Here is a 23,865-nt window from a genome sequence, read left to right on the forward strand (position 1 = left end):
TCAAGACTGAGTAATTTGCCTTTAAGGCCAAAACCTGGTGGTATAGAGAGAGAATGAATCCTCTTTATATATCAATGTAAAATTTTGATGTTTAAATTGGTGCTCACATAACACAGATGATTTGTTTAATTTTAAGTCTGAATGAACTTCCGAGAAGTAGTTGGAAATAATCAGAAAAAAGAAGTTTTCTTGGCTGTCTTTCAAGACGTTCAGAAGAACCATCACGGGGGAAGAAAAATAAATTAAAGACTTCAATATCTCACAGCAGGTCAGCCGGTCATGTCAACGAACCTCCTTACCATCTGTTTTTTGAATTCTAAAGTGACCCCATGAGCCTCGTAATTATTTTCATAAGTGTTTAAAGTTTCTCAGATAGGAAAGCTCATGTTCATAAAAATCTTAAATGTGGAAAACTTAGAACTTTTATTTCGTGTCTAAGAAACACATAGCTGAGACGGGTCTCGAGGTGTACGTTTCAAGGGAAAAAAGCCCTCCCTTCCCCATAAGAATCTGGCATTTTACTCTTCACTTCTCAGGCTCACTGGACTCTACACGTACTGGCAGAACCAATTTATTTATTTTTTATTTTTTTATTTTTCTTTTTTAGGGCTGCACCTGCGGCATATGGCGGTCCCCAGGTTAGGGGTCTAATCGAAGCTACAGCTGCCAGCCTACGCCACAGCCACAGCAATGCCAGATATGAGCTGTGTCTGCAACTTACACCACAGCTCACGGCAATGCCGGATCCTTAACCCACTGAGCGAGGCCAGGGATCGAACCGGTAACCTCATGGTTCCTGGTCGGATTCATTTCCACTGCGCCACGACGGGAACTCTCAGGCAGAACCAATTTAAAAATGGACCATGTTCCAAAAGACTCCTGGTAAACGGTTGCTTCTTTCTACTGGAAGATGTGCTCCAAGTTCTCGTATATATGGTTCCCAGTTCTGTCTGTAGAAGCTTTTTAACCCCTCAAGGATTCTCAAATGTGGGATCCAGCCATAGGCTATCAGTGCCTTTATAGAAGAACATGTCTCAGATACCAGGGGGTGGCCCTGCCTGGGAAGATGGCGTGTCCTGAAAGGCAAAGATTTCCTTAGCCTCTCCCTCCTTCTCTCCTTCAACCTAGTATCACCATAACCAGCCAGTTCTCACTCTGGGGTGGACATCCTGATACGCTCCTCCTTCCTACCGCTCACTTTTCTGACTTATCTATTAACAGGCCATCATTCTATTTTTTTTTTTTTTTAGGGCCGCACCTGTGGCATATGGAAGTTCCCAGGTTAGAGGTTGAACTGGAGCCGCAGCTTCCAGCCCACAGCACAGACACAGCAACGCCAGATCCAAGCTGAGTCTGCCACCTACACTGCAGCTTACAGCAATACCGGATCCTTAGCCCACTGAGCCAGGCTAGGGATCGAACCTGAGTCCTCATGGATACTAGTGGGGTTTACTGCTGAGCCACAGTGGGAACTCCAAACAGGCCATCATTCTCAGAGTCTCCTGATTCTCCTCTCTTACCATTCATTTCAAAGCATTCCACCTAAGCTCTTACACAAACGAAATACGAATGCCTGGGTCTTAGAGTTTCAAAATTAAAACGGGCATAAATTAGAAATATATCAAACTTGAACGTGCTACGTAATTGTAAGGTGCTTCTATTACTGATATGTGGATGAAGCTCTCCTGAATCAGTCTTACACACAGTTACTCATGTCTATTGCATTACTATAGTTTTATAGCTTATACTGTGTATCTCTAAACTCCAATACTGAGATACACGGCCTCATAAAAACGGTTATGTCACATTCCCTAGGGGTGAGATGTTTTGCAGGAGAAGACGTTGGTCCAGGAATATTGTTACTGCAATTGTTTATGTGAACAGTGGGGAAGAGTATTAGTAATGGCAACTGGCCACCCAAACGGCCTGCCCTGCTGCTTAGGTACAGGACGGGTTAAAGAGGCTCTCTTTGCCAGAGGGCGTCCCATGCATAGCTTTATGTCTAATGAGAAAAAACTACACTCCAAAATATTTTTCAGATTAACTTTTGGAAAACAACTCTGGCTTAAATTGAAGATTGCCTGCGTGTAACATATGCCGTGTATGCACACGGCTTTACTGACTGAATCCTGTTACTTCCCCATCTGCCCCTAGAGAATCCTAGTCTTTACCATTCAAACATTCTTTAACATTATTGAATGTTGAAAAACTTCCCTTGGAAAGGTCATTTTGCTAAGAGAGAGGTCTTGCTAGATGCCAGTGGTGGTGCAGGCTGCGCGGGTCTGCACCCTGGCACCCTCTGAGGCTTCACTGAGTGTTGCTTCCCAGCCCCATGAGGGAGGCGAGGGCACAGACCAGAGGATTCACTCATCGAGCCAGGCGTTCCACAGCTGGGGATGTGGTTTCTAACCCTTCACCCCATCACCTTGACCCCAAGAGAAAAGAAGGTCATTCCTCTGGAAAGGGTTCTTCCAGAGGATCTCATGCAGTTCAATTGCACGATTCAAAGCCTGCAGACCAAGGAGACTTTTTTTTTCTGAAGTAAATATTTTAACAATAAACGTTAACAATAAACTTTTCTATATAGGCAAAATATTGCCAAAATGAGTAACGTAAATTTTGTTTAGAAGTAGACTTTGTGCAAATGCATTTAAATGTGACTTTACGGGAATCCCCATTGTGGATCAGTAGGTTAAGAACCTGACTAGTATCCATGAGGATGCAAGTCTGATCCCCGGCCTTGCTCAGTGGGTTAAGGATCTGGCACTGGCTCAGGCTGCGGTGTAGGTTGTGCACGCAGCTTGGATCTGGCGTTGCTGTGGCCATGATGCAGACCTGCAGCTGCAGTTCTGATTCAACCCCTAGCCTGGGAACTTCCATATGCCATGAATGCAGCCCTAAAAAGACAGAAAAAAAAGGGACTTTAGGAAGGCACACACACCTTGGCAGGTGAAACTTGCTTATGACGTGTTTCAAATGATTGCTATTTCATGAACACATGTTGAAAGAAGGGGTGCCTGAACCTCTAATTAAAAATGATACAGTATGGAGTTTTAAAAATTGGGTCTGAATTATGGGGTGTTGGCTCTGGTGTTGCTGTGGCTGCGGCCTAGACCTCAGCTGCAGATCCGATCTGACCCCTCGCCAGGAGCCTTCCATTTATGCCGAAGGTGAGGCCATTAAAAAAAAAGTACCAGCACATTTTTATCTCTAAAAGAGGTCTTCTTCGACTCTTCCTCAGACTTAATTTTACAGCAACACCCTCCCCCTCGGACTGTCCCAGTGGAAAACCTGGCCAGGAGGGGGAGGGGAGAACAAGTTACCTGGATTGAAGGGTAAAGAAGAAAAATGACAATCTGCCCAAGAAAACAATTTCGGCCTAGAAAGTAATAGTTATGGAGAAGTTTTTGGTCCAGGGCTTAATTGTTTATCAGAAAAATCAGACAGTCAAATTTCTTGGCGTTTCAAAATTTACTCTGCCGTATTCTTCACCTTCAGAAGAAAGGCATTTGGGTGAATCACAGCAGATGAAGGCGTCTGCGTGGGAAGCCTCTATACTTAAAACCAATGCAGACTACTGATTTCATATGAATGTGTATAAACCTTCTTCCTATTGAATCAAAAAAAAGCCCATGAAGAGTCAGGTACATCCCAGGCGCCAGGCTATATATCACATGCCTAAAAGCCAGCCCTGCCTTTGAATGACTTTAGTCCATTAGAACAGGAATTAACACCACTCAAGAAGGCATTTCAAGAGGGATTTTTAAGACCACAAAGCAGTGTCGGGAGGCACTACATAATTAAAATTGCTAAATGAATTGTTCTGAGGCTAACTGATACAGGAGGAGGCAGATAAAATCAGGCCGGAGTCTTTTATAAAGGAAGAGGAATTTGAACTGAGTTTTAAGAGGACAGATAAGGTCTGGATAATGGTATTACTGCGACTGCCCTCGGGCTCCATTTGAGAACCTGCCAGGCCTCTCACTACCGCTGGTATTGTGCACAGGCTCTCCGGACCCACCACTAACGTGAAGTGAGTTTATGGTCATGGTTTTATAGATGAGGATGGCCAGAGGCGAGCGGTGAGGGTGCGCCCAGGTCCAGCTGACCCTGGAGCGTTTCCTTCGACTGACTCCAAGGAGCAGAGAGAGTGCTCAGTGGCAGAAAACATACTTTTCTAGAACGGCTGACTTAAAGATGAAACAAAAAATAGGTCAGAGCTTAGGGAGCAAGCACCAATATATCGTTGTGAATTTTAGACCAGACACCTGACATAATTAACCCAGCACGGTGGGTAGACCAGGCTGGCAGACAGGATGAGTTGGAGGTTCGTGAATTTGGAAAAACCAGAGAAAAAGAGAATCCGGTTCTTCTGCCCTGAGGTGGTAACACGGAGTCGGTCTGCACGGCTGGACTGTGGGTGATGTTTCACACTCCAGGGCAGCAAAGAATTCAGTGGACTTGGACTTGGAGTTGTACTTGGATATTTATAACTCATCATGTTTCCAAAACTACTGTTGTATGCCTTCGGCAATGACTTAAACTTCTGAAAACTTCAGTCTCCTAGCCCTGTGAAGTCTACTTCATGATCGTAACTGTACGAGGCTAAAAGGATGCAATTAGAAGACGTAGGGAGTTCCCGTCGTGGCTCAGCGGTCACAAACCTGACTCGTATCCGTGAGGATGCAGGTTCGATCCCTGGCCTTGCTCAGTGGGTTAAGGATCCAGGGTTGCCATGAGCTGTGGTGTAGGTCGTAGACACAGCTCAGATCTGGCGTCGCTGTGGCTGTGGTGCACGCTGGCAGCTGGAGCTCTGATTGGACCCCTACCCTGGGAACTTCCATATGCTGCAGATGCATTCCTCCCGCCAAAAAAAAAAAAAAAAAAAAAGACAAAAAAAAGGACAATGCATTTAGTGTGTGGTGTGTGGGAAACACTCAGATGTTCATCCCCCCCTGTAGGAAGGCTGTGGATGTGGGAAAGAAAGGATGAAACAGGTGGGGAGGTAGATTTAGTGAGATTTGTTGACAAGTCAGATTATTAGGGTGCGGATAGGGGGAGGAATGGAAAGAGATGTTAAATATGCCCTTGAAATGAGAAGCCTGTACAAAAATTCCTTCGTTTTCCTCAAACAGAAGTTAAAAGGTAGGTTTAGGAATATGTGGCCTGAGAGGTGACTGGGAGAGCCTCAATTGAAAATGCTCAGAAAAGAGTCAGAGATGAGACAGGGGCTTTAGAAAGAAAAGGGAAGCCACAGAAAAATGATTTGGTGATCTCTTGTGTAAGAGCTAGGTTCCCATAATATTCCATTTATAAGGACTTGTGAAATAGCTCAGCTCTGTTTTTCTTTGAATGACTGTGCTTTAGAAATCAAAGGAATATATATGAAGTTACAACATTTCAAGAAACCCAACCCTACATTTTTTAAGACAAAGAATATTAAAAGAAAATACTCTAGTTAATACAGGACTTAAGATCAATTGCAGCTCCCCGGCTTTCCATTTAAAACACAATGATTGCTTTAATAGCCGACTTAACTCTAAAGTCTTTATCACGAATGTAATCTTCCTCCAGAACAGGCTCTCCTTAGGGCATAGAAAAGGCATGATGGTGTAAGCCAATAAAACACAGATTTCTGAAAGTATGCGCGTACCTCGGAAAATGCAGCTCAACAGTGGTAGTTGGGATCTGGAATGAGCCAGGATGCAAGGGGCCAAGACAGAGGTGGAGGGGGTTTCGGTTTTACTCAGTTAACATGAATACCAGCCTGGATTACCTAAAGCCAGGGTGGATCACTCTGTTTTACTGACTTCCTAAGCTTGGTGAATCTGGCTCTGTGCCTCTACACGTTTCTCAGATATTACAACTAACTGTTCCAGACACTGGATTCTTTATCTACAGCTGCCGAAAGCAGATCCGGCACCACTGAACGCATCTGGCTCTTGACATTTTATGTTTCCGTGCCTATTAGAGGGCCCCTCTAATAGGTCTGCCTAAGCCCCAGATAGATCTATCCAAGGGTCCTCAAAGCCGCAGATGTTAAAAACATGAGCCCTTTAATAATCCTCTATGAGGGAGTTCCCGTTGTGGCGCAGTGGAAATGGATCCGACGAATATCTGTGAGGATGCCGGTTCCATCCCTGGCCTCACTCAGTGGGTCGGGGATCCGGCGTGATCATCAGCTGTGGTGTAGATCGCAGACACGACTCAGATCCCCAGCTGGTATGGCTGTGGCGTAGGCTGGCAGCCGTAGCTCCAATTTGACCCCTAGCCTGGAAACTTCCAAATGCCATGGGTACAGCCTTAAAAAGAAAAAAAAAAAATCCTCTATGAGCCCATAATTCATAGGGGTTGGATATTCTACCTGGTTTCTAAAACACAGCAAATATCCAGCTATATAACAAGTGAATAACTTGTTAACCTCTGTATATCTAAAAGACAGCTTTGAAACATACAAAGGAAAAGCCAACAGAACTGAGAAAAATGAACCATTCACTCCTACAATTCAGCTCCAAAGCAGCTCTCTCAGAAGATGACCAGTCAAACAGAGACAAAGTTGAATAAGTATATTGATGATTGGAATAACAATTAAATGATTTTGATGTAATTGATAACTTTGAACCCAAACGACAGAAAATAAGCATGGTTTCAAAGATGGGGATATTCACAGTGAATAATTTATATGGAAAGTACATCTCTTTTTAAATTTTTTAAAAAAATTACAGTTATTTACAATGTTGTGTCAATTTCCGCTGTACAGCTAAGTGTCCTAGTCATGCATATATATACATTCTTCTTCTCATTCATCTTCCATCATGTTCTATCCCAAGAGACTGGATATAGTTCCCTGTGCTGTACAGTAGGACAGCATCGCCTATCCATTTAAAAGCAGTAGTTTGCATCTATCAACCTCAATGAAGTATATCTCTTGGGATGGCATTTCTAAGTCCTTTGGTACTCCCAAATTTCTGTTATCATTTTTTATCACATACTGTTTCACAGAAAGGTTATTTATTAGATGTGTTTTACCTTCTCTGACTCACTTTATAATCTTTCCAAGTGCAGAAGCCTCGTTTTCCTGCCTTTGCATCCTTCACAATACTTAGTGCTTAACTAAAGTTGGCATTCATTTATAAAAGGATCATCCTGAAACAGATTACTTTTAATGATGCAGCAATAACAACCTTTGCTAAATAATTTTATGCTACTTCTCCAGAAAGGAGTCCATCAGAATCTATCCAATGTTATTAAGTTGGAGGTAGTTAGGTTTTTTTGTTGTTGTTTTGTTTGTTTGTTTGTTTGTTGGTTTTGCTATTTTAGGGCTACACCTGTGGCATATGGAGGTTCCCAGTCTAGGGGTCGAATCAGAGCTGTAGCCTCCAGCCTACGCCAGAACCACAGCAACGCCAGACCTGAGCCGCGTCTTCGACCTGCACCGCAGCTCACAGCAACACCAGATCCTTGACCCACTGAGTGAGGCCAGGGATCGAACCGTCATCCTCATGGATCCTAGTCGGGTTCATTAACTGCTGAGCCATGAAGGGAACTCCTGGAGGTAGTTTAATAGCAAAAGATCCAAGGAAACTTTCTTCCACGTTAGAATTTCCGAAGACTGAATGGCATCCTTTGCTGATCCCCAAGCCAGTGACTGAGCCGAATGCTTCAAGAGGCCCCACAAGTTGTATGCACGGAACACCCAGGCCAGTCTGGGGGAGAGCACAGGGGGAGGGACTCTAACTAGCAAACTCACGGGCTGGCTTGTTACTGGAGTGCTTGGAGCGCCTGGACCACTGTGCTCCAAATGTGCTCCACCGCGCTGCACTCTGGCTCCTCCCACAGAGACAGGTCACAACTGTGGCTTCAGTGCATCTACATTTCTTCCTATAATCCACTTCTTTGTTTGTGCTGGTCACTTCCTCTCTTTCCACACTTGATCCAAATTCTGCATCTACCCAGCAACTGTCCACAGAACGACACAGTAATAGGTCAAAACACGAGCAGGTGGGACTCTGGGGAGGGAGGAGGAATCCTGTTTCCCTAAGTCTGAGACACCCTGCTGCTAACACCCCCTTGTTGAAGACATATGGGTCAGGGCAGCAAGGTAAAAACTCTGCAGAAAATGGAATCATGAACCTTGTTTAAATCCTACACTTATTTGACCATGAAGCCTCCCCCTCCATCCTTGTTTTAGACAGAAACCAATTACCATAATTCCAGAAAATTGAGAACATACTGTCCTGAGGCTCTTCTTATGCTCAGTTCCAGGAATGAGAACAAGTTCCTCATTCCAAAGGTCATCCTTTCATGAGAAAACAAGTCCTTTTCCATTTTTTTTTTTTTAACTTACATCCTTTTTCTCTCACGAATCACTGGGGACTTTCTCATACACCTGTAACAGCTATAATGATGATCCACAATGAGGAAGTCTTTCTCCTTCATTCCCCCTGCACCCCAAAAAGGGTGTCTTATCTCTATACTAGCTTAAGGCATGCCAACTTCTGGATGGTATGAAATTTTTTAAAACATTTTTAATGGTGGTAAAATACACAGCAACATAAAATTTATCATGTTAATTATTATTATTATTATTGTTTCTAGGGCTGCATCCACAGCCTATGGAAGTTTCCAGGCAAGGGCTCGAATTGCAGTGCTGGATCCTTAACCCACTGAGCAAGGCCAGGGATCGAACTCACATCCTCATGGCTACTGGTCGGTTTGTTACCAATGAGCCATGATGGGAACGCCCCATCTTAATTAAGTGTACAGTTCAGTGGTGTTAAATACATTCACTCAATTATGCACTCTATCTCCAGAACTCTTTAAAAGGAAATTTTCTGGGGCCACACACACAGCATGGGGAGGTTCCCAGGCCACAAATCGAACCTGCAGCACAGCGGCAACCCAAGCCACAGCAGTGACAACCCCAGATCCTTAACTGCCAGGCTACCAGGCAACTCCAGAGGAGACTTTTTTTTTAATAAAGGAGAGATGCCCATACTCAGAGAGTCAAATCCGTGTGTCTTTCTTTCTGAATGCATAATTTTGTGCTCCATTTTTGTAACCACCATGTTTAGTTATTACAACACTTTTGGTCTTTGATTATACATTTAAAAAATAATTTTCATGATGCTGCTGGGTCAAGAAATAATCAGGGGATTTTGCACTGGAGGAAACTGAAGGAAAGCACCTCGAAGACTTTTAAAGATCCCACAGCATTAAGCCCTGGTTCCCTAGCTCACTGCCAAGAAATGCATTGGATGGACATATTATTAGCAACATCTAGCTCAGTATAATGAGTTAGTTATGCACAATGTCAATCACTGATGCTGTAGCCACTGATAGTTCTTCTATTAGCTGTCTTCCAACAAATCTATCGGCGCCAAGTAAGACACTTCCAGACCTAAAACAGTGGCAAGGTCACTTACAGGACATGACAAGGGCCATGCAGGGTCGATTCCTCCCCAAATGTCCTTCCCTGCATTGTTTATGAGTCTTAGGAGTAATAAACCACAATATTGCAACCCCACAAAGCCTCTGGCTTCGAGACATTTGAGGTACCACAGAGCAGCTAATGCCACGGGCTGAGCTCAGTGTGTAGGCCTCCGGCAGTCTGCTCATGAATGGGCAGTGAGCATCCTCAGATAGGGATGGAAGAAGCCAGAATAATGTTTCCACCCTCCAGAGAGAGAAGAGCATGAGCCTGTAGTAGGGCTCAGAAAATGCTGGCAAGAACAGTAAAGATTAGGATGCCTCCATCACCCCCGTGCCTGGGGACATTTAATTGGCATCTTTCTGCTCCTCAGGCAGCTCTACATGACCTGGCCTCCATCCTGGACACACGTTCATCAGTGAACCCGGGCAGGTGAAACCCTGGACAAGAAGCACCAAGAATAAAATGTATAGACAAGTTTATTCAGGAAAAAAAGAGAACGTTTACATGAGTATGGACCATACATATATACATATGGACCATGGATACAGTATTTATACGTATGATATATATATAGTACTATATAGTACTACCATATATGATATTTCAGAGATATAGTCTTGAAGCTGAAAAACACACATATGTCATATCGAGTGAAAAATAATTCATTCTAGTTCCCTGAGGGTACAAAAAACTGTGCCTTTAATGCCTCTCATTTTTTAAAAATTTCTGTACATCAGGAAAACTTAGCCAAATGCTACTAATTAAGCTTAGTTGATTCCTTCCACTTGTAAATGTCTATCTTCAGGGGCTGGAGAGAGTGGCTCTTCTCTCTCAAGTTCTCTTGCTGTCCTGGCTTGATCTGATGCCCAGCATCATCTACTGGCTTGCTCCCCTGGCAAGAGATGAGTTCTTATTTGCAGCGTGTGGGCCACAGATTGGTGCATTATTATTTTATGCTGACATACTCTATACATTTTCGTGTACATGCCCAGAGACTTGCTAGTCTGAGAACCAGAGGTTTTGCAGTTCACTTATGCACCCCAAACAACTTCCGAACACTTCAGACGTGTCACATGACTTTGTTGGGGGTGGGAGGGGTCATCAGTTTAATTATATGCCTTTACATTTAAAATAAACGATCGTTTTAGAAACACGGGGTACTCTTTCCTTTTGGAGGGCTAGGAAGAGGGTGCCTGGGGTGGCCTGGATTTGTCTGAGACCAGCATGGGGTGGGGGGAATACAGGGGGACGCCGAGCTGGAGGATGCTATAGGAATACCTTGTCTGTTGTTGTTTTAAGAAGTTCTGGAAAAGTAAAAAATTTCACTTTAGCCCAACTGTCTATTTTTGTAAAAGGGTCAACTGAGCCTTAAGATGGAGGCTGACTGGTGCAGGGTCCCCCCCTGCAGGCACCAAGGATGGGGTCAATCCAGTGTCCGACCTGCCCTGTTACCACCTCAAACCAGAGGCCCAGAACCTTAGTCCTCAGGAGGCACCATGACTTTTCTAAAGGAGAAAGTAGCCCCTTCAATCTTTCAGCAAACATTTGAGCTTCCTTTAGGTCTGGCTTTTTCTAGAGTATGGAGCCGCGAGCTAAACATGCCAAGACTTGGCTCTCAGGCAGTTTATGTTTGAGCAGGCTCCGATTTTGAAAAAGAAGTTCATCAGACACTTAACACACTTCCTTTAAATCAACAGGTGACTTTCAGGACATTCTGGGCACCACAGAGCAGAGAGGGTCACTGCAGCTGGAGGTTAACAAAGACGTTTTCCAACACTAGACCGTGTCTTCAGAAACAAACCAAACTGGATCGGTCACGGCAACTGAAAATGTCACACGCTCAGTAACACAGATCAGCAGCCACAGAAGAACTAGGAGCTAAAATTCTAGACACCCACAGCAGCGAAGAGGCGAGGTCACCGCTGTTCTCGTGGAACACACACCCCTCAGGCAAAAATGCTTGTCCCAAATGGAACCACGCCATCCGAGGCTAGTTTTGCTCTCCCTTCTCTTATTTTCCACATCACATTACAAAGCAAACAGGACATCAGTGCGTCTCTCCGGGAGAGAAAATTATTTCACTCTAAGAAAACATAATGAATAACCACAGTTATCTAACCTAACCTACATCATTTCTTTCTTTGGAGACAAGCCACATGCCTCTCTAATGAGCAGACAGGTCTATGAACTCATTTACAGAGAATGCAGTCGTTTCTGAAAAAGAAATGATTACGCCTTTTTGAAAAAAAGGATTCAAATGACTGCATCTGTTTCATACATAGAACGTGCCTGACTGCGACCCAGGTAGGGACACATGATGACGTTTTTGGACTCTGGGGCACTTTGGCCCCCTCCTGCATAAAAAAGATATTAAAAATTGTATTTTATGCCTACATTGGTATAAAGAAAGTCTAACCCGGGCTGGGTTCGTTATTATATATTCATTATTATTCCATTCATTTTTTGGAAATAATTATAATGAAAACATCTAAAATCAAAACATTTTCATGGACCACTAAAAGTACGATGCACCCCAGGCAAGGCAATGGTAAGTCCACTCTGGACCACAGACTTGATTTTTAAGCTACTCAACATTCTAGCCACACATTAGGTGAAAGAACTTCTGTGACCTTCTTGCCAGCAATGAAGAAACCAGTTAACAAAATACCACTGAACTCTGCACTCCAACACAAGCAAAGACATCTTTCCTCCATTAAAATACCATCTTTCTCTGTAATAACTTTGAGTACTTTAAGAAGAATAACACAGTGTATCAAAGAGTCATCATTCCGATAAAGCATGATTACTTTGCTAGTGCAAGGCAACAAACCCTAACCCTTTTTGTACGTATGCTTTAATTTAATTTTTACTTTACTGTTTGGTTAAAAAAAAGAAAGACCTGGTATAAAACTGTAAGTATAAATGAGTAAAATGATGCTGTGTTTAGCAAGACTGAGTTTCTTCACATAGTTCTCCCAGTCTAGTAAGCATTCACTACGTAATTGAGCAACATCGGCTCAACATTTCAAGTCTTGACAAATAGCTTGTCATGTGGTCAGACTGTGATAAATTAAAGGACTTAGGAAAAGAGAAACAATAAAATAATGGCTTAGATCTGAAGAAACGGGTATATCTCCTTTCTTTCCCTTTGATTATTCATTGTGGTTTTTCAAGTACTACCACCACAACATTGGATTGAGATTTTTAAATCTTAAAACAATGACGGAGTTCCTGTTGTGGCTCTGTGGGTTAAGAACCCGACGAGTATCCATAGAAGACGTAGGTTCTGTCCCTTTGGTTGCTAGGTGGGTTAAGATCTGGCATTGCTGTGAGCTGTGGTGTATGTCGCAAGATGTGGCTCAGATCTGGTGTTGCTGTGGCTGCGGTGTAGGCTGGAAGCTGCAGCTCTGATTGGATTCCTAGCCTGGGAACTTCCATATGCCATAGCTTCAGCCATAAAAAGAAAAAGAAAAAAAAAAAACTTAAAAAAAACCAGGAAGAGCTTTTCTAAGGAAAAGCATTTAAAATATCACCTAAAAGATTGACTCATAAATAGGAGAAGGCCAATGGGAAGAAATAACTCTAATTTGGGTCACACTACGCTTTACTCTTTCTGATTCCATTTTTGCTCTTCATGTATATATTTTGAAATATGCATATTCTTTTGTATTTCATCCTTTGGTTATAATATTTAGTATTCTGTCTTACAAAATAGTTACAAAGAAGAAAAATTTTGCTCACAGAGGGTACTCATACAAAAATGCCCACCACACCTAAATTATGAATTTGCTACTCTTTTAACATGTTTCATATTCAAGCAGTAAAAAAAAAGAAAACAGCTCACTTTTATGGTTGAAGCCTTTCCAGTGTCTTCACCCACAGACTGCCAACATCTGTCTGCACCTGCCATAGAAACACAAAAATAAACTGCTTAAATTATTACTTTTTCAGAATGATTTCAGTGAAATATGTATGAGACATCTGAGCCAATTTTTAATTTTTATTTTTTAAAATTTTTTTATAGTTGATTTACAATGTTGTATTAGTTTCAGGCATACAGTAAAGTGAACAAGCCAATTTAAAAAAATTTATTTTATTGAAGAATAGTCCATTTACGATGTATTAATTTCTACTGTTCAGCAAAGAGATTCAGTTATTCCTATATTATACATATATTATATATATTCTTTTTCACATTCTTTTCCATTATGGTTTAATACAGGATTTTGAATATAGTTCCCTATGCGACACAGCAGGATCTTGTTGTTTATCCATTTTATACATAATAGTTGGCTTCCACTAATTCCAAACTCCAAATCCATCCCTCCTTCCCCCTTGGCAACCACACTTGCTTTTTATGTCTGTGAGTCTGTTTCTGTTTCATAGATAAGTTCATTTGTGTTCTATTTTAGATTCCACATATAAGTGATATCATATGGTATTTTCCTTTGTCTGACTTACTTCACTTAGTTTGATAATACCTAGGTCCATCCATATAGCTACGTATGGCATTATTTCATTCATTTTTTTTTATGGCCGAGTAGTATTCTACAGTATGTATATACCGCATCTTTTTTATCCATTCATCTATTGATGGACATCTAGGTTGTTTCCATGCTTGCTATGTAAAGAGTGCTGCTATGAACGTTGGGGTGTACATATCTTGTGAATTGCAGTTTGGTCCAGATAAACTAAGCCAATTTTGAGTGGCAAAAGGAAGACTGGATGCAAAAAAGACCATAATTTTCCTAGAAAAATGCCACATCTATGCTATGGCTCTATAATGGAACTATAGCAATCATCGTAACAATTTAATTTAAAAAAACTTACAGGATGTAGTGTAAGAAAGTTACTGACGTCCAATCCTTGATTTTCCCTTTCCCTTGAAATGCTCAGAAAATTCGAAAGAGACTTGAATTTTTCAATAGCACTCTAAACTAAGTTCAGTGACTTGCCAAGAGCCAGGAAGAATTTCCTCTACCAGGAAGAGAAATGAAACTCCAAGAAGCAGAAGGAGAGTGGATGATTTCACTCACTCTCACCCCTGGTACCCTTATCTCTGAAATACAAGTCTTCCCCAGGATGGGAACAGCCTTTTAAGGCCATGCCCACTCTATCCCTAAGTGCCTCTCTATGGCTGTATTTAATAATTCCTCTCAGTTGCCATCCTTGCAAAGAAGTTGGGGTGGGAAGGTAGAAAGAACATAGACGCTCATGGGGGGTGATGCTTACATGTGGTAAAATTGGGTTTTTACCCAATTTTTTTTTTTTTTGGTCACTATTTTTGAAAAGAAAGAACCATAAACATTACATAGGACAAAGAAATGTCTCTAGAAATTTAACAGCTAGGTATCTTCATGAACAAAAGTTACTTGAAAATGTTTCTGTTTGACTGTGAGATGAATCCAAATAAAAGGAGTGAAAACGGAGTCAGGTAGAAGCACTGCTAGTGAGCATTAAAAGCAGTAACTAAGGAATAGAGCATGCTAATTAAATGAAAAGAACCCAAATAGAGCACAAACTTCCAAATTCTCAAAAAAAATATATATATATTAAAACTATCATAATAATTAGGCTCATCTAAGTCTGAAATCCTGGACCATGTTATGAAAAATGGGGACGTGAGTGGGGAGAGGAGGTTAAAGTAAGTTAATTTCCTTTTGTCTGGGGAATAAGAATGCAGTTTTACTTGTGACCCTAGTAACAGTTTTGGTTTTTTTTTTTTTTTTGAAATTGGAGAGAACAAAGAAATGAACTACACATTTAAACTTAAGTTGGAGAGGGCAATAAATACAATAGAGGAAAGGCAGAAAAAGATAAAAGCAGGAATTTGTGATTTTCATGTTTAAAAAGCAGTCTCTGGTTCATTACAGAATGCAGCACGTAATGGACAGATTTCAGGCAAATCTAGTCTTAAAATCCAACATGAAACTAGGATTATTAAAAGAATATATCACAGTCATGGGAAGAGATGAAAGATTTGAGAGTGTCATATAAAAAGATCCCTGTGAACACATTTCAACATCTCAATGGAAACAATTTTCTAAGGTGGTATTTAATTATTAAAACTGAACCAGGAATATAAAAGCTGAAAAGCTAAGAAATATGGCTTACTTCAAGGATTAGTCAGTTCCCCAGCTATATAAAAAGCTTTCGGGATATAAAACAAATGAGACTCTTCAGTTTGTTTGGTGAGGCTTATCAGATAATCAAATCTGATAAGACACCAAGAGGGAAAAACAGAGGCTTATTTGGCTTAGATAAATAAGTTAGAAGAATATTAAATATAGTGCCCAGAACAGTTGATTTCTAGTATATAAAGTAATGCTCCAACAATATAAACTGGGTTTATTCTATACATATTATATAAATAGATCTCTTATGCTCTGTCAATAGGTCACATGAGATCAACGCATATTCATATTTTCAAAGATGATAAAACAGTATGTGATAAACTCAGGGCTTCACTGGTAACCTCTCGGTAACCTCAAAATAGAAAGATCATTCACTGTGATGTTTAGAAAGATCTAAAACCAACAGATATTTTTGTAAACGGTCAGGTAAAAGTACCAAGACAAAAGTATTGGTGAAAGGAAATGAACAGACCAAACACCACCATCAGCAGGTGCAAGGCTGAATACCTAGAAAACTCAAGAGAAACATCTAAAAAAATCCTCTGTTGGCAATGGTAAAGGTGCCATCAGAGGATTGGAAACATAATACGTAAAAACCAATGTTTTGGGGACAGTGGTGGCAACGACCGATCCTAAAAGAATGAAAACAGGGACAGTCTGAAAACAGATCGTACTTGGAAAAATTACACTGACAGTAAAGAATATATAGAGAAAATGTTTAAGGAAAGCTTTAGGACAATGGTTTCCTCATGAGAAATGATGAGAAGCATAAATGTACTTTTTTAGAAAGGGAAAAAAAGCATCATCTGGCCAGGACATTGAATAGGAGGTAAACCAATGAGAGTGTATTTTGGGTCTGCAGAAGGTAAAGTACATTATAGGAATATGAGAACAGCAAGAGGCTTTTATAACCAGTGATGCTTATTTATAGGTGAATGTTGAGGATCTCGGAGGCTGTTCTATAAATTCGTGATGGAATTTTTAGAAAAAAAAACCACATTAAGAATATTTGATCATCCGGCCTTAAATGCAACATCCACTAATCTATTGTACTCAGGGCATTAAATACTGATAGAAATTGATATAAAATATCCCCAAACACTTCACTACACTTTGGAAGGTTAGGGAAATGTTCTAAATAGCCACCGATGCTTTGGTTTTGCAAAGAAAATGCTATGCACTTCATGGAACCACAATAAAACAGCCACATTTTACCGCTTTTGGCCAAAGAACAATGTGAAACATATTATACTCAGGAGTACATGCAAGGTGATGTTTAAAATAAGTTCTATAGGCAAACCACAACTAATGGGAGTTGGAGAATAAACACAAATAAAATGTCAGGGTTGGTTTTCAAAGGGAGACACAAGTTCACTTTGTCACCATGTCTTTTTAGCTACAGTGTCTAAAATAAGCTTACCTTTCATTTTATTTTTATTTTTTGTCTTTTAGGGCCGCATCTGCAGCATATGGAGGTTCCCAGGCTAGGGGTCGAATCGGAGCTGTATAAACGCTTTTCCATGCATTGGCAACTATTTGAAATACAGGAGCCCCAAAGATTTGTCCATAAGCATGAAATTTAGTATTCTTATTTCTTTTTTGTTTTCTTTTTTGGGCCCCATCTGTGGCACATAGAAGTTCCTAGGCTAGGGGTCGAATCGGAGCTATAGGTGCTGGCCTACACCACAGCCACAGCAATGCAGGATCTGAGCTGCATCTGTGACCTACACCACAGCTCACAGCAACGATGGATCTAACCTACTGAGCGAGGCCAGGGATCGAACCCGCATCCTCAGGTTCGTTACCACTGAGCCACAACGGGAACTCCTATCTTTATTTCTTGAGGAAAGCACATGAACTTCCTAGAAGAAATGAAGTGAGGGTGGAAATCCACCTGAGGGGCTACGAGAAAGCACAGGAGGACCTTAGGCTCATCTAGACCATAATGTACTCAACAGTAAAAAGGCCACAAAAGGGCAACTCTCCCACTGTTCGTGGCCCAGGTATCTAGAAAGCAGTCCTCCAACGGTAACACAGATGTCAAGTAGACAAAAGGCGAGAATTTCTGGGGGATACATATTGGGATGGTGTGAATCCAAAAGGAATCTCTGTATTTGGACCAGCGTCTGCCCTACCCCTGCCATCTGGGAGTGCCACCCCACACCTGTCCATTCCGATATGAGAAGGCCAGGTAACTCGGGACTCTAGGTCCACCGCAACCTAGAGACCATGTCTTCCCTTCCACTTGCGTTTCTGTGGGCTGTCTCATTTCCTTCGAGACCATAAGCAGGTAACCATGCTGGTGTAACGTCGTATAAGGTGAAGAGGTTTAAGGACCAACCTCCTTAAACCGGCTGCTGAAAGGGGGCAGAATAATATCGCTGTAGTCCTGGAAGCCCCAAACTCATCTACCTTCTCTCTGGCCACCATGGCAGTAGTTCCCTCTCCTTTGCTCCACAATCAGCCCAGGAGCTCTGGATGGCATCATTTAGGCTAAACCATTCCTCTTATTTCATCTCCCTGATGACTGTGATTGGTTCACGGTGAGGCACGTGGCCCAAGCCACACCAATCAGGGCCAATGAGACCTAGTTTGGGGTATTTTATTAAAATTACCGGGGAAGCAGAACTTTTCCTGCCCCTACTGGACGTGGGCAAGACAGGATTTAAAGGTCAGAGTTGCTGTAGCCATCCTGCAAACACATGGGGCCTGCAAATGAGCCCGCGTGGAGGAATCCCATTCTGATCAATTCTGTGTGCTTTCTCCTACTCAGTATTATGTTTGTGAGCTTCTTCCATGTGGCTTTGCAGTGTAGTTGTTTGAGCTGAGGGACAATATCTCTTTGAACTTCACTGGCTACTTTGTGGCATATTTGCATGCTCTACTGTTGCAACTTTAACCTGTTTCCATTTTTCTTTCCTATTACAAGCAATGCTGTACAGGGTCCCCTGTATTCATGTCTTTACACTGTATTTACCTGAAATGGAACTGCTGGATTATTCATCACACACATGCTGAACTTTACCGCATAATACCAATATTTTTTTCAAAAGTAATTGTACCAATTTACACTCCACCCACACTATCGGCATACCTCATTTTATTGCAACTTTGCTTTATTGCACTTCAGACACATTGCATTTTTTACGAATGGAAGGTTTGTGGTAACCCTGTGTTGTCAGATGATGGCTATCATTTTTTAGCAGTAAGGTCCTTAAAAATTAAGGTAGGTACATTGGTTTTGTGGTGTAATGCTCTTGTACACTTAATAGACTAGAGTACAAACATAACTTCTATATGCACCGGGAAACCAAAAAATTTGTGTGACTCAATTTATTGTGATATTAGTTTTATTGCAATAGTCTAGCTGAACCTGTAATACCTCTCACATACGCCTGTATGTGAGAGTTCCTGTGGCTTCATACTATGGGCAACACCTGCTACAATAAAATTTTAATTATAGCTATTCTGATGGGTGAGATATGGTATTACTATGGTTTAAATTTGCATTTTTCTACCAATGAGGTTGAGAATAATTTCATATGTGAGTTGACTAATCATGTTTCCTTTCCTGTGAGCATTTGCTCATGCCTTTTGCCCATTTTCCTGTTGGATTAATTTTTTTCTTATGAGTTTGTTGGAGTTCTTTTTTTTTAGGGCCGCATCTGCAGCATATGGAAGTTCCCAAGCTAGGGGTCAAATCTGAGCTGCAGCTACTGGCCTATGCCACAGCCACAGCAACTCGGGATGCAAGCCTTGTCTGTGAACTACACCACAGCTAATGGCAACACCAGATCCTTAACCCACTGAACAAGGCCAAGGATTGAACCCACATCCTCAGAGATACTAGGGGGGTTCTTAACCCACTGAGCCCCAATGGGAACTCCAAAAATATACCCTTTAAAAATATATCCTGCTTTTTCTAGAAAGGCTATTAACTTGAAAGAAATTTATCTGGAAATATACAGAAAAGTTACAAAAATTAGAAAAGTAGTTCCTAGGTTTTTTTTGTTTTTTGTTTTTTGTTTTTTTTTTTTCCCTTATTCTTTTTAGGGCTGCGCCTGTGACACATGGAAGTTCCTAGGCTAGGGGTTGAATCCAGCTGCCAGGCTATACCACAACCATGGCAATGCCAGATTCAAGCTGCATCTGCAAACTACATGGCAGCTTTCAGCAAAGTGAGATCTTTGACTCACAGAGCGAGGCTAGGGATCGAACCGATATCCTCATGGGTACTAGTCTGATTCGTAATACACTGAGCCACAACAGGAACTCCATTTTTTAAATCAAAAGCTTATTAGTTGTTTTTTAGAATGAAGGTTTGATTCCAGAATGCCATAGATACATATAATTATTCAGACATAAGCTAAATAAATAAATAAATAAACCTCACCAGCTGTAAAATTCACACACAAAAAACTGGCTGACCAAGGTGGGAAGGGGGGGAGGAAATTAAAATGATCAAACATTTTAGAATAAGAATATTAAACAATCATAAACATTTTTCATTCAAGCAGGTAATTATTTAAATATCTTAGGCTCAAATTTTATTTATTCATTTAACAAGTATTTAGGCTCTATTGTATACAGACACACATTTCTGTATTTATAGAGCCTCCAAAGGCAGACACCCTATAGCTTTCCTTGCAAACTCAGGTCAATTTCTATCTCTAATTGGTCATTTCATGTTTCAAAAGAAATCCAGTGGGTCTCAACCACTGGAAAAACCAAAATCTTAGAATTTGGAAGTGGAGAGAATGGAGAAGAGGTCCAAACTACATCTTTCAATCACTAATAGTTATTGGTTTCCTAACCAGTAAATATACTAGTTTTCCACACAATTTGATTAAATTACATAGTAAAAATGCCTGATGTGTGCCAGGCACGATGCCAGGCATGGAGGTTATAGAGTGAGTAAAGCCAAGTCTTGCAGGAATTCATCTCATATTACACAATGGTGTGTTCTTGGGAAAACTGCATATATGAAGCAATTTTTAATTAGCTGAATTATTTTCAGTTGTATTTTAACAGATACAGTAGAAAAAACTTGTCAAAGTGAAAGTTCTGTCCGCTCAATTCTTATACATCAGGTTTGCACGACTCATTAGGCACTGTGTGCTGCACAGAAATAAAACTAATGTAATGACAAGTTCAGTCTTCAGTTGGTATCAGTTTCTGGGCTCCCTGGGATCACACACCAATTGTGTGTAGGTAGAACCGATGAAAGTTCTTTCTATGGTATTAAGATATGCTAGGTTGATACTGGATGCTTCCCAAATCTGGGCTATATTTAATGGTCAATTGGCTGTGAATCTCTTACAAAGGAAATGGAAAAAGCAAAGAGACAACAAAAACTCTGCACACCAGATTTTGATGGCTCAGACCTTAGGTTTTGCTATTTCCTGTTTATATTTTTAAAGAGACTAACGGTTGGCATAATTACTCGACTAAGGATCCTTAATTCTAATACTAAACCAGAGATTAGAAGTTAGACTGGGTGGTTCCTTCCTCATATTCCCCTGTATGTGCCTCTATTTTCATTCTTATAGCAAAGAGGGCCTCCTTGTAAGAAAAGCTGGTCAAATAGAACTGGGGATTCCAACACGATATTCCTTTATTTTTTAATGTTGGAGGGGACACTGGGCAAGAATGTGAAGCTGTGAATCTTTCTTGAAGAATGAGCTTCATTTAAGTGCTGTTAAGGCCCTAAGACTACAAGGAAAAATACAGAGCCTCTGCCCAAGTTGGCAGGCTATGGAGGGCTGCATCTCGGTTGACCGAGTGGATGGTAGCTATGTTGTAAGTGCCACAATACAGTTATCAACACTATCACCGGAGCAACCTGTGTTACCCTTACAATGCCCTGAATGCATTCAACGTCTGAGCACCAATGATGCGCCAGGCATGAGTACTGAGGAGCCAGCAGTGACTAGGACAGACTCAATTCTTATCCTCATGGAGCCTCCAGTCAGTGGGATGGGCTGTCCCAGAGTTAGCTAGCAACGGTGCAGAGGTGGCACATTACAGTGTGCTCTCGGAAGCATAAAAAGATTACAACTCTAATATAAAATGTGGGGCTTCGTAGTATACCAGTGGAGGAATATTATGAGTAGGATAAGACTTTCCAAAGATCCTTAAGTACAGACATAAATAAGAAGGATGGTGACTGTAAGTCAACAAAGTTTTGGCAGATTCTGTACTTAATAAAATGGAGGAAATTATAGAAACGGATGAGCATTTCTAAGCAAAAACGTTTGATAAGCAACAGCTTTTACAGGTTAAGAGGAATACAGAGTAGAGACCAAGAACTGCTTCCAACCAACATCAATAATTCTGAGTGATTCAGAATGTGTTAGCAGACAATGCAAATGAGTGATGTTCGTTTACATAGTGAAATTCCCTAAAATGAACAGAATGCAGGTGGCTGTGGTTTTTTAAAGTTGGACTGTCTCATAAGTAAAATAGGTTTTAGTAAAAGGAAACCAAAGCGATCATGTTTCTTTCTTGCTAGTTATTTAATAAAGAAATATTTGGGGAGATAGCTTGAGAAATTTGAATTTGTGGTTCCCACTTTCTTTAATGGTGAGCACTGTAAAATGCTTCTGTAAAAACACTACTTTTATTCAAGCAACATATGGGAAAAAACTGTTACGTCACTTTAGAATGTTATATTTAGAAAGGTAATTTCCTTTCACCGAAGACCTTTTTTTTTTCTCTCTTCTCAGCCTTTCCACATCAGTCAAGAAAAACAGGCTTTGACATATCAGTTTTTTTAAAAAAATGAACTACCAAGTATATGACAGAATTTGTATTTAACATTCCTCTTGAATCTATTTCAATGAGCTTTCAGGTTTGGGAAAACCTGAATATGGAGGGCTGGCTTCCAATAAAAGATTTTAACAGTTCCTTCCAAACAGTGTTTCATCAACACGTTCCCCACCATTACAGCAACTAGTACTTCCTGGAAATCTCTGGCTTTGCAAGTGTGGTCTTCACACACACACAAAAAGAGGGGAAATGCTAAAATCGAATTATGTAGCCCATGAGGAAACTAGGGGGGTTATAATTGACGTATGCAAAGCAACCTTGTCACTTTACATCTATACTTGAGAAAACTCATTTTCCTTTGAGTAGGTTTGGGATGGAAATGATATAAAATTGGGTTGTGATGACCTAAACTATAAAAGTAATAAAATTCATTGAGTAATAAAAAAAGAAAGCAAATTCTAGCTTACTGGGAAAGATAAAAAGGGGTTTTACTTCCTCTCTTAGTCCCTGTATCCTACAGTAAATGTCAAAAAAAAAAAACCAAAAAAAACCCCAAAAAACCTCATACCTCTGTACTTGAGAAAACTCATTTCCTTTTGATTAGGTTGCCATTAGCATACCTAGCATGTGCTCACACAGTTATTTTGCTAATTTTAAAAGGTTCAAACTTACTATGAATGCCGTTACAAAATGTTTCAGAAAGGCTGAACTGATTCTTTGCATAATGTTTTCAGTTTTCTTCACAGAAAACCATTAGGATTTTCTGCAATCTTATCTTGCAAGTTTAGATTATATTAAGCATGGTTTATTTATTTGAGAATGCCTTTTATTTAGAATAAATATATGTGGTCTTTAGTTTCTACCTCCACCAATAGATTAATATATTGTCCGATTCAGTTTATGTGCATTTTTAGCCCAGATATTTGTGTGTGTGCCATGGCTTATAATAGCATGGGCATTTGGTCAATGATACTAAAATTAAACCCAGACACTAAAACATGGACAAAACCAAAATACCCATCAACAGATGAATGTATAAGAAGATGTGGTGTGTATGTACAATGGAATACTACTCGGCCATAAAAAAGAATGAAGTAATGTCATTTTTGGTAACACGGATGGACCTGTAGATTATCATATTAAATAAAGTAAGTCCGAAAGAGAAAGACAAATATTATATGATATCATATATATGTGGAATCTAAAATATGACACAAATGAACTTACCTATGAAACAGAAACAGACTCACAGACATAGAGAAGAGACTCGTGGTTGCCGAGGGGGAGGGGGGAGGGAGTAGGATGGGCGGGGAGTTTGGAATTATCAGAGGCAAACTATCACCCATAGGATGGATAAACAAAAAGGTCCTACTGTACAGCACAGGGAACTATATTCAGCATCCAGTGATAAACCACAATGGAAAAGAAAAAAGAAGTTAAACACAGGAGTTCCCGCTGTGGCTCAGTGGTAATGAACCAAACTAGTATCCATGAGGATGCAGGTTTGATCTGTGGCCCTGCTCAGTGGGT

General features: G+C 40.7%; 1 protein-coding gene across 1 annotated transcript in view; it reads right to left on the reverse strand.

Moving 5' to 3' along the window:
• Nucleotides 1-23,865, reverse strand: part of PLEKHG1 (pleckstrin homology and RhoGEF domain containing G1) — a 242,893-nt gene that overhangs the window by 166,597 nt on the left and 52,431 nt on the right. The window contains exon 2 of the mRNA XM_047769938.1: nt 13,278-13,336. The gene's annotated coding sequence lies outside the window, so the exon portion shown is untranslated. The remainder of the gene's footprint in view (nt 1-13,277; nt 13,337-23,865) is intronic.

Source organism: Phacochoerus africanus, chromosome 2 (genome assembly GCF_016906955.1).
Source record: "Phacochoerus africanus isolate WHEZ1 chromosome 2, ROS_Pafr_v1, whole genome shotgun sequence".
Classification (NCBI taxonomy): domain Eukaryota; kingdom Metazoa; phylum Chordata; class Mammalia; order Artiodactyla; family Suidae; genus Phacochoerus; species Phacochoerus africanus.